Source organism: Zeus faber (genome assembly GCF_960531495.2).
Source record: "Zeus faber genome assembly, chromosome: 15".
In the NCBI taxonomy this organism is placed as follows: Eukaryota; Metazoa; Chordata; class Actinopteri; order Zeiformes; family Zeidae; genus Zeus; species Zeus faber.
Window position 1 is genome coordinate 11,110,922 of NC_137194.1, and position 12,739 is coordinate 11,123,660.

The window sequence follows — 12,739 nt, forward strand, 5'->3', positions numbered from 1 at the left end:
AAAAGATCCAGTCTATTATAGAAGGTGGTGATGTTGTCCACGTAGGGGATGCCTCTGTTGCAGCAGTAGCCCTTCAGCCAGATGTGCAGCTACCGCAATCGCCACGTCTTTACGTTACCGAAACAGGGGGAGGGCAGTGGAACTTTGTCTGTATTACAAACACTGTTTATGAGGCCGACAAAATCTTCTTTAAGTTTCTCTGATTGCTGCGTTTTAAGGCCGTTGGTGCCCACATGCACCGCAACAGCAGAGACTGACGGGTGATGGTTAAGCAGCTCTGAGATGGCGATGTCAATGTCCTTGACGCATGCACCTGGGTGGCAGGAAGTGTGGCACCTGTTAATCTGGACATGACGGACCATGGTTGGCCCATGGTCTTCTGCAGCCGCCTCGGAGGATCTCCCAGGGTGCGCACCAACAGAGGAGCGAGGCAGAGGACTTGTGTTGTGAAGAGAAGGCTGGCGACGGTGGAGGGGAGCGTGCCTCCCTTGGTGATGGAGGGAACGCTGGATAGACCGCCCAGGCATGGAACCAGAGAAGGAGGCTGGCAGCACCGCGCAAGGAGTGCTTGTATCGCCGCCCCTCGCTTGCCGCCAGGGTCCAGGGCTCTGGGGTGTAGCAGGTCTGGGACTTGGGCCATGGATCCTCCATAACAGCCGGCGGGGCATCAGATGGACTCACCCGCGACGAGAATGGATCTGGGCCAAGGGAGATTGGAGAGTGATTGTGATACTCCACCTCTAAGTGACTTTCATCTTCTGATGCATCATCAAGGATGGAGTCTCTCTCCTCCTGTTCATCTGCAACTTCTTCCTCTTTCTCCTCCCCATACACTTGAAAGGCCTTCAGGAAGTTTGAGTCACTGTCCCCTGTCGTCCTGGTCACCTTTTCGCTGATGTGGTACTCAGAATGTATTTCCTCTAGTGCTGAAGCAAGGACATCGAACATGTGCGAGGCTTTGACACATCTGCAAGCTAGTGCAGCGGTGTGCCTCTCTAAAGAGGTGTGGTCTACCCAGTGATAGGTTACACCTCAGTAACTATGCTGTCTGGCAGACCAGCAGTCTGTTGTGGTAGCAAAGTGGTATCTCAAATTGATAGAATGGTTGGCTGCCTTCACATATAAAATTTAGCACTTGTCAAGCGTTGCCTGTGCTACCCGTGGGACAGCGAGGGGAAATGCATTTGTGATCTTAGCATTTATTATAGGAGGTTTGTCAGAAGAGGAGGATTTTTGCTTTCTTTTGGACTCTATGTTTACCTCGTCAGTTTGTTGGGGTGGACCCTCCGTTGACTGAAAAAATATCAATGAGGCTACAGGGGATTTATCCATTCAAATAAACTCATCACAACAAAGAGGAGCCTGCTCAAATTCAAACAGAAACTTTCTAGGTGGGAAACATAATGCTTTGTAGCACCATTATAGTGCCTTACGATGCACTTAAAATGCACTATCAATACTGGTATAACAGGGCGCCAGAGTGATTCCATTTAGGAGCCTTTTCCTGCTGTTTTCGGTGATTGTGTAGGAGCACCAGTACTAGTTGGAGTTATGCCCTCTTTTTATAATCATTGTAGGCTATATCACAGCAATTTCTAAGCTGTTCGTCACGGGGCAGAGAATTAGTGTGATTGTGTGTGTGTATGCGTTCGGTGTTTCTATTTAACTTTTGAGAGTGATTTGGCCTGGATGTATTAGAATGTACAGAATCTCCTCCTTCTGTTAAATAGCTGTATTTATTACCAAAGCATACTGAATATATCAGTAACACAATTAACATGAAGATGGAACTTACCATGGAAACGTGGGACTTATACACATTTAAATAAATGATATAATCATCATTGTCGTCGGAGAACAGTCCAAAAAGTTCATGACTCTGCACTCTGCGATTGTATGCGGTGACGTTTGGAGCGGACCGAGGGACTCTCTCCGATCAGATTCTTTCTTTAATCGCTCTCCTTTTACAGGGATGGGGGCCGGTGGGGGGCGGGGGCTCATCCCCGCTGCGCGCTGCCCCGGCGGGAGAGCGCTGTGGCCGGGGAAAGAGCGGCGGTAGTGCCGGCGCTCCTGGACCCCAACACTGGTCAGACTTCATGTTTGATAATAACATGTGGAATTTAATATTTCCATAACAGATCGGCGCGACAACTCTTAATGGGATTCAGACATGGAAAGCCCTGGTGAAGTGCAGATTGCCTATTTGTTTGTCATTACGTTGGATAAGTAGGCCCGTCTAATTTTAACATGATTATGCGCAGACATTGAAAAAATATATATATATTGATTAAATCAGTCAAAACATAAATCTTCGAGATCTCCACTTTAACTAAATAAATAGGCAATTAATTATCATCCCTAGCCCTGTACCAGGACCGTCTGGGAGTCTTTTCGATTTGGTCGCTAAACACAACAACCGAATATTAAAGACTCCCTGACACAAGACGAGGGTCCTGCGACAGGGCGACGTGTTTGAAGTTGAGTTCTTCCTCCTGGGCCACACCTGAAGCGACATCGTCAGCGTCACGTCACGTCACGCAACGCTCGCGTCATTTGACGATCCGTCAACCTCGTCCGGTCTTCACTTTGTCGATAGCGCATTCGTGTAAACAGCTTTCTCCAGACTTTAAGCTTCAAAGTGTGAAGTTTCTCAACTTTCAATGGGTAAGCGAATTAAGTGAATGTTTTCTTTCATTTTCAACCATTTACTTTTCATTTTCACAAAGAATGAAGAATGTAAAAACTCCTGTGTAACATTTAGCTTCCTCACCCTGACGTCACGCCACGCCCTGACACGAGACAGATCTATTACACAACTTGTGATGCTTAATCACAGCAGAACTGTCTGCTGGCCAGCATGCCTGTCCCAGCCTGCAGGAGCGCATTTAGAACTGAGTGAGAAGCAAAACAGCTTTTAAAAACTGACTCAATGTAAAAGTTTCACTAAAAAAACAAATTAATAAATAAATGAAATAAAATGAAGAATAGTCTTAGTTGTGGTTTCGAGTCTGAAGAATAAATGTCTTTGGGTGGCTTGAGGATTAGATATTCTGTATTTTGCAGAGTTGGTGTTTTTGAGAACCATGGGGTTCTATTGGGTGAAAATGAGCTTGCACATTTTTCCTAAACAACCAGCACTCCCTTCGTCTTACACACTGCAGTCGGTGCAGCCTGTTTTTCCACAGGACTGTGTGTCCGGTGCGGGGCATTCCTCTGGTGGCCGTGTGCTATAGGAGGAGGTCTCTGACAGCAGCAGCCTCTGAACAGACGCTGAATCGCAGGACTGGTCTGAAATGTAATTACCTCTCCCTCACAATGTCACACTGCAGACCAGAACCTGACAGCAGCCTCAAAATGGAACACTCAGAGATTGCATTAACCTCCAGCTGGGAGCTGTGTGTGTGTGTGTGTGTGTGTGTGTGTGTGTGTGTGTGTGTGTGTGTGTGTGTGTGTGTGTGTGTGTGTGTGTGTGTGTGTGTGTGTGTGTGTGTGTGTGTGTGTGTGTGTGTGTGTGTGTCTGTCTATATGGATGCACGTGTACCACACCTTTTCCCATTCCATGCCTGCAAACTTAATTTAGATTTTTTTACTGCAACTCAGTGTCACACTGTTTTGCTGCACAGAATCAGTTTTTCTTGCATCGCTAGGGCAGTTGGAGACCAGTGGCCACACGAACAGTCTCAGATAACTGACTCCTGTGAGACGCACACGTCACTAGTTCTGCTTAAAATGGCTTTCCCGCTCATTCTCCTAAGAAAATTTGTCGGATACTAGACCCATCGTGCAACCCCTCCCCAATAATCCTCCCCTCTCCGGGGCACACAGAGAGTAGCTTCAGCGCCAAGGTTCTGTAAGCCATTAGCCTCAATAGATCGCTGCTATTAAAGTGAGTCCATCCCTGTGAGTGACAGTAATTTGCTGCTCAAACTGTAAACCTTTGTCACAGTCTTTAGCATCAAACCGATTATGTGAAGTCACTTATTGAGATTGATTGATATTTTCATGATGTGATTTATTTTCCGAGGAGTGTACTGTATGCACTGGGTGAATGAGCTAATGTAATGTAATGGAGACTTAAATGAGCCATTAATCGAGACAGCCCCAAGGGTAAAGGGACGGCATAACAGATATATGGTGAACTTGATGTAACAAGGAGTAGAAGAGCTACGGGATCCTTCAATTTTTGGGATGAGATCAGTACTGCAGCATGTGATTCATCACCTCCATGGTCAGAAATGACACAGTTGAAAGCATAAAGTAATTTAGTAAGTATAGCTAGTTCTTATTAAATTACATCAGCATCCAGATCCAAATGCCGTAGTTAAGTAAAGAATATTTATTGCCATTGGACTGATATCTGATATCTACTGTTATGTTCTATGATCTGCTGTTTCTGGTGAATCCAATCAGACATATCCTGTCACCAACACCACAAGGGTAGCTGTGGACGCAAAATTAAGATTCCGCAAATCGGAAATTGAATATGGAGATGTATCACTTCGTCGGGGCATGGGAGGCAAAGGAACGAAGGTGGTGAAACACAATTATCCATTGTAGGCATTGGGGGTTCTAAATGACCCCGTAAGACCAGAGGAGGAGGTGGGAGACAGCCAGCTAGCGGGGGCTTCCTGGCTGTATAATTGAAAATCATTCAGACAGCTGTACAGTTTAACCTTGGAGGACCATGGTCTTAGTCATTAATTGATGGCTTGGCATACACCGGCAATTGAAAAGAAGAAGGCCTTGTGTGGGTGGACTTGGAGGCGTGTGTGTGTGTGTATGTGTATGTGTATGTGTGTGTGTGTGTCGGTGTGTGTCGGTGTCGGTGTGTGTTTGTGAATTGCCGTGTTTTTTCTATCAAACTAGAGGAAGCTCTGTAATTCCAAGGGTATAGAGTACTTCAGGTCATTAGCTCGGAACGTTTTTCACGTCAGCCAACGCATTCACCACCCTGGGCACTGCTGGTTTCGAAGTAAAGCACAAAAGCATTTTTATTGAACAGTGTTCTGATTTCAAAAGACAATTTTATTCGTCTTGAACAATGACACCGATCTGGGCTCTGAAAATGCCGATCGATAGGCCATCTGATTGCAGCAGAAAGCCGTCTGCACTGTATGAGCTGGAGGACAGTGATTCTAGCCATAGTTCTAGCTCCAGTTAGTTTGATCTACGGGAAGCCGTGGATCTCTGCGGCCAGTCGGCACAGAATCCTGTCTCCGCGGCAGCAGGCCAGACAAGTGCAGCCGACTTGTCCCCGTTGGAACCAGATGCATTATTGATGGATGGCTGATTGGGGAACTCAATTACGGGGAGATTACTGAACTGGTAGACACTGGGACACCGGGAGCCTGTCAGAACTATTGAATTAGAGTGCAGGAGAGGAGGGAAAGTGTCCTTCAGAGACGCCTCCCCGTTCTCTTCTGGACCTCCCGGGGAAGCCGTGCGGCCACGGGCTAGTTCAGTTTTGACGAATGACCTTCCTGAGACTGGCGACCGCGTGGCCAGCTGGCTACAGCAAAGTAGCAGGAAGAGGCTATTTTGGTCCGCGCTGCACACGGGCCAGACTGTGGGGCACGTTGGTGCATTTTGCTGTTGAGTGTTGTGTCGGGAGATTAATTTGTGTGTCTGTGTGTGTTTGGGAATGTCTGCGTCTTTGTGGATCACTCTGTGTGTGTGCGCGCGTGTACACTTGGGGGCGTCTGTGTGTAGCTGCGTGTGTGTGTGTGTGTGTGTGTGTGTGTGTGTGTGTGTGTATGTGTGTGTGTGTGTGTGTGTGTGCGTCCGTGTCCGAGTACGTGTCTGTGTCTCTCTGTGCATGCATGTGTTTGTCTAAATCTCTATTCCCGTGTATAATTTGATATATCAAATGGCACCTGCTCTTCCTCCAGCACTGAAATAGATGCAATAATGAGAAAAGTGCAGAATGGGGAATGTATGTGCATAAATATTGGCATTTCACCCAATCTCATCCATATAACATGGCCCACCTGAATGGGAATCGTGCCTTGCAGGGTCATATGCTATTACAAGTTTAATGTGAAATCTGGATTGAAGGAGATGAGAGAAGGGGACCTCGGCAGTTGAAATGGAAGCATTCATCTTCTTTTTCTGTTGGTCAGCAAACGTGCTCAAAGGAGGGGAAAGAGAAAAGAGAGAATACGCTGATCTTAAAAAAAAAAAAAAAAAGGGAAAAAAAACAGAGATGATTGTACCACATTCGAGCCTCAGAGGCCTGTTTCAGTCTCTGGTAATGGTTGTCTTTGCCTTGGCTTTCTGGTGTTCACTCTCATGGAAGACTAATCTTATGTACTCTTCTTTTATAGTTCTGCTCGGTCAAATTGATATTTCTTCTAAGAACTGATTCGTCATTTCGGTCTTCCTCGTGTGTCAATACGGTTTTCCTTTGTGACGGGGGAAAAAAAAAACACATTTGCGATCATAGATGTGATGGTTTTCTATTCCTTAAGTGTCTTCTTCCATTGTTGCCATGTTGGCGTGTCAGTGAAGAGAATGACTTTTGAAAGAGACCATTGTTTGGGCCTGCGTTGTCAATGGAGACGGAGGCATAGCCGGGATTAGTCGGACAACAGGCAGCTTTCACCATGCTCCTGCTTTGTCCAGGTCTTCTAGAGCTGACTGGACACTTAAAAAAAAGGACACCCCGGTGAGCCGCGCTCCGCTCTGCTGCCCCTGGTCCTCTGAACACTGGGCACGAGTTAGAGCCCAAAGAAAGGGTTTAATAAGGAGTGGAGAATAGCCATTAGCTCCCTACCAACCTCTGTTGATGGAAGGACCAATAGACCAACAAGGACTATTGGAGTCTGTGACAGTCATGTTGGAGAGAAGTAATTCCCATTCCTCTTACTGAAACAGGGTGTGACTGCGGTCCCAAGATTCAAACAGGATTATATTCCAAATTGAATGCTTGTCTTGAGTCATGAAAGACAATTGTGACCAAAAGCAACACTGGCCAAAGAAATTGCCCCCTCACTTTTCTTACTTGTCAATCCCCATTATCCAGTGTTGGATATAATACTCTCCCTGGGCGATCTTAATCAAAGTGTGTATTCATGGTGTGTCTGTGGACACGGCTGTGCGCTTGTATGTGTTCACACGTGGAATGTGTTTATGCATGCGTGTGTTTGTCTCCTTGACGCCCTGTTGTCTCTTGGAAAAAAACACGGCTCCACCCGGCAATATGTGGTCTGGGCCAGCCTGCTCTATTTTATTACCAAAGCGGGAAGACACTAGCACACATGCACACGCACACACACACACACACACACACACACACACACACACACACACACACACACACACACACACGTGCACACACACACACACACACACACATGCGCGCGCATGCGCGCGGGCACGCACTCGCGCGCACAAACACACACACACACACACACACACACTCTCACACACACACACACACACTCACACATACAGAGTAACCATTGTCTTCTTTTTTTTATAAGAAAACTCATATTGCCTCCCAGTGGAGTCACAGCGTGTCACTGAATGCAGTGGCTCATCCCCAGATACTCCTCTCATGGAAAACATTGATTCCTCCCAGCGGAGGGCTAGCCTATGTATTGACTCGTCTGCATATATATATATATGAGTTGTCTTTCCAAGAGTGAAATCAATTTCTGATCAATTTCCCAGAAATCTCCTCTGCCGCAAAACACATCCATCAACGGCAGGTGGATTCGAGAGCCTGTTGTTAAGGTCATAATAAGGTTGGTTTTTATGCACAAGTTAATTTGATTGATTTACTTTTGAAATATATATTGGTAAATCATTACTTAATCCCACAGCAGCGTTAAAAAATGTTGTCGCTATATTCTCCACAAAATGTGATCACAGTGACATGCAGTGCTGCCAAGCAAGGCCAGGCTCTTTCAGGTGCATATATAAGATAAGATAAGATAACACTTAATAGTGCACATATTTTACGACTCACCAACAGAAAATAAACTTTTCCCCCAGCTGAGTAAGCTGAAACAGTGGAGGAGGGTTGGAGAGTCATTGCTCAGCCTTTAGGTCATAAGAGAAATATCATGAATACATTCATGCAATTTGCCACTGACCTCCCCACCAGGTGAATAAATGCACACTATAATTTGAGCAAATGATCTTCATTAAGTAAGCATTTTTGTAAATTAATGTCAGTGACTCGTAGTGTCAGGGTACAAAGCCCCTCGGTAAGCAAAGATCTGTTTTTGCATCCGTTATCATTTTTGATCATCCTTTGGCCATTTGTTATAGCTAAATACAAGGGTGCCAAGTGAGCTCAGATTTGATTATTTTAATTGTATTTGTTTGCACCTGCATGTATACATATAATAATGAAATGCCATTACTTACACACACACAATCACACACGCACGCACACGCACGCACACACACACACACACACACACACACACACACACACACACACACACACACACACACACACACACACACACACACACACACACATGCTTACAGTGATTAAGCGGTGTGGAAGAAACTCACACAGTTTTAGTTCACTTTTACTCGTTGCAAATTGATGTCAGAGATCACTGGAAATATCAGAGGTCACTCCATTACGCGAGCAATTAGGCTAAATATCCAAAGAATATCTTATATAACCCATCCACAGTGATGGAATAGGTTGTGTTATGGTGTAGACATTCATATTGCAGGTAAGCATTGTACACATTTTCTGGGCAAAGAAATAAAACTGCTTTTGTCCACATTTCATTACTTCTGCAATGCCACATCATGAGTACAAAAACAAAGTTGTTCCATGAGGTCAATTCTAGACTCAGACATCCTTCACTCCCTACGCGCTAGTGCGCTAAAATCCTTTAAGTAAATTATTTATAAACTGTACAGTGTAATTTAGCTGATATTTGTAGTACTTCATCTGCATCACTTCCTGTGTGGCAAGACTAGAATCAGCAATGCTGCTTCATGTCCAGTTAATGGTTTCACTTGGGCTTGGAAAGCCAGTTCCAACACAAATAGTAATTAAACATTAAAGGAGAGAGGCTCGTTATTTTTCAACCCAGGCCTCATTAAAGTGCTGGCTCCCATCATTTATAACTGTTTATAGTACAACCTCGTCAACAACGCTTTACTATTGAGAAACTTACCACTCCACTGCGCCTTTTCACTGCTAAAATGGAGTTCAGTGGGACAAATGTTTAAGCCTAAAAAGTAGTTTATCGACTCTTTTGCGCTTACGGAAATCGATCGTTCTGCCCCGTTGGACGGCATGAGAGAGAAGCTGCAGCAGAGTGGTAAGTATTAGTAAGGCGTTTGTTGAGGTTGTGCTATGAACAGTTAAAAATGATGGGAACATTTTATTTGTTTGTTTGTTTGTTTGTTTACTTATTTATTTATATTATCAATGCAAATATATTGTATATATTATATATATATATATATAATATTATTATATTTCCATATATATATATATATTTTATACCTGTGCTGTCAGCCTGCTGGGCATACTGGCTAGGACAGAGTTAAACTGCAATTGGAGTTCTCAACCTGCAATGTAACTCTTTATTAATTCTTTAAACGTCAAGAATTGCTGCAATTACTCTGTCCTGTGGATGACCTGAAGGATGACAAGAGCACAGTTTTTTGTTATACAGAACCACAACAAACCCCCCTCTTTGGAGAACGATCTTACCATGTTTGGGTCTATAACCAACTAATCACTACTCTAAGAAGGGGAGAATCACCTCGGGTTAGACAAACAAACATTGAACCAAACAACAACATAGTTCATGGAAAAACATAAACATGGAAAAATCAGATGACCACATGTATTGAAAAAAACGTGTGTGTGTGTGTGTGTGTGTGTGTGTGTGTGTGTGTGTGTGTGTGTGTGTCTGTGTGTGTGTGTGTGTGTGTGTGTGTGTGTGTGTGTGTGTGTGTGTGTGTGTGTGTGTGTGTGTCCAATGGTGAGTGTACGGGACTTGTCCCAGTTGGTTGTGGTGTATAAGGTCAGTATTATATAGTAGCGCCTCCGAGCAGTGGAAAATGCCCCGAAGCCCCTCCCCCCTGAGGCCGAGGCCACCACAGACACCCCACGGCCGGGGCGTGCCTGTACGGCCGTGGGGTGTACTGTACGGAAATTTTAATAAAAGTAGCAAACCTACCCTTTAACATTCTAGCATTCCCATTTAGTTATTCAAATCTCAATTCAACAGCTATGATTTGTGTGTGAATGGACCTGTCCTCTCCTCATACTGCATACCTGCATAGCATGGAAAGTTCATATTTCCCCGTCTCTATATATCGCATATCCTCCAACAGATTAAAGACATGCACGGACGTGGCGAGGAACCCTCCACCACTAACTTCTCACACATATCCTGAACATTCCGTCAAAAGTTAATTATATTGTGATATATGGGTATTAAGGTTAAAGCTCAGAAGTTCCTCTCTCCGCTACTGGCTCGATAAAATGTCCAGCTTTGCGCTTTCTCCATGAACACTATGAATAACAAACCTCAGGAAGAAAGCACAGGCAACTTCCAACAATTCCAGGACACAAATAGAGCCTGAGCAGAATTCACTAATGCTTTTTGAACGCCCGCTGTCATTTGAAGTGTGAAGCTCTTCATCAAACCGTGTAGTCTCTGAGTGTCTGTCTTATCATCTCAGAGCGGTAAATCTGATGTGTCTGTTAAGTTTGCTGAGTGACAACTGTTTTTTTTCTTGTGTGTGTGTGTGTGTGTGTGTGTGTGTGTGTGTGTGTGTGTCCTGCGTTAGTATCCGTGAGCCCTGTCAGTCTAAGGTGCCACGCCGAGGGTTTAACCCCTCCTCATTGATCCCGAGGTTGCTCGGGGCTGCCACTTAATTCTCCAATTTTCAGCTGTTAGAGATAGAATTGGAATAATAAACAGCTGAACCTCCCAGTAATAATCCTGCGACCCCCCTCGTCTCTCTCTCTCTCCCTCTCTCTCTCTCTCTCTCTCTCTCTCGCCCCTGCACCACCCGGACAGCCCACTTCAGGGCAACTGGGGCTGGGATTGGGTTTCTCCCTCTCCCCCTAATCTCAACCCAAGCCCCAGCACTCGTTCCTCCACACTAATGAAATATCAGCCAACCTTGGGAGCCTGGAACTGATTATCACTATTAAGACACACACACCCCCCCCCACACACACACACACACACACACACACACAGACAGCCGGTATACTTGCATGTAAGGAACGGACACACACTTCCCGAGGCAGAGGCTCGGTGTGCCCCCGCGAATGAAGACAGCTACAGCGTAAGAGTTTCCAGTGTCTCGCTGCACCCTCAAATAATCACGCTGCACTGAGCCCACAGAGGCCGTCATGTGAGAGCGCCACAGGAAATCACAGACAGCGTGTGTTTTGCAAAACAAGATGTAGAGAAATTTGTTTCACGCCGCTATGTTTTGTCACGGCTGCACGGTGGAGGTTGGATGTTTTTTGTTTTTTTTGGGGGGGGTTCTGGACAGCGCTTACAATCCCTGTGACGTGCGTTATTTCACCGGCCGAGAGGTTTGAATGAGTTTGTGCAAGAAATGAAACGATTGATGTAAAATGGCACAAAAAAAGCCTTTCATTCATCACTGCCAAACCTGTGGGATGAAACTCCTCGAGGTTTTGTGTGTATTTGTTATTGTTTTTAAATGATTCTCGGAATCCCTCTGTGTGTGTGTGTGTGTGTGTGTGTGTGTGTGTGTGTGTGTGTGTGTGTGTGTGTGTGTGTGTGTGTGTGTGTGTGTGTGTGTAATTGTGTGCACATGTGTGCCCGAAACCGCATGGGGTGGGTGGGGGTGGGTGTCTTAGTTCCAAAATGTGCTCCAATAATAGGCCTCTCTTCTTTTGAGATGGTCCAGGAAGAAAGCTGACATTATTTTGGTGAGCCCCCTCCCTCATTCCCGTCCCTAATAACAGCTCAATTGTTGCAGCAATGCAGGAAGCTCAACCTACATGTTGGTTAAGAACTGCAATTCTGAGCCGATTCATATCAGGCCCATGTTTGTACGACCAACAGGCCTGTTACTTTGCTTAGCTAATCACCCCTTGGGACTGCAGCGCTTGCAGGTTTTTCCGTAACCAAATTACATATTAGCCTGATTCATCAGATCGGCTCAATGGAACCAGGTGACCCGCTCGCACAGCTCAGCGCTGGGCGAACAACCTGCTGAACGGAGGTGTTGAGTTGACATGCCCTGGAGTATGAGGTCAACCACTAGCGTGTTGACCTGTCGCCCCTGTCCATTCAGTAGCCATTTTCAGCCTGCCAGGGCTCTTTTGTTCCCCTCTCATATCTCTCCATTAGCTCGCCGGCAACTAGACAGGCAGAGCGGCCTCTCCGAACCCAAGACAGTAACCCAAGTCCTCCAGCAGGCCTTTGGGATGAACCGTCCAATCGGTTTTTGCTGGGTCCCGGGCTGTCACCAGGGTGCGGACATTTCTGGACGGTGGTCACCGAGGAGGATGGGGACACCTGGCCGACTCACTCATGTGACACTCAAGCACTTCCTTGTGAGATCGCTCTCTTTCCGCCGTATACGCCTCTCTTTCCCCCGGTCCCCGTCTCGTCTCCGCCGCTTTCGGGCCCCGTCTCGGGCCCTGAGGTCTTTGTGTTGCGGTAGTGCTGTTCTCAGCTCACCGCTGGTGTCCGCACGCGCTGCTGCCTCAGCACTAAGAATGCGGTGGGGGTGACAGAGAGAGCTCCGGAGCCCT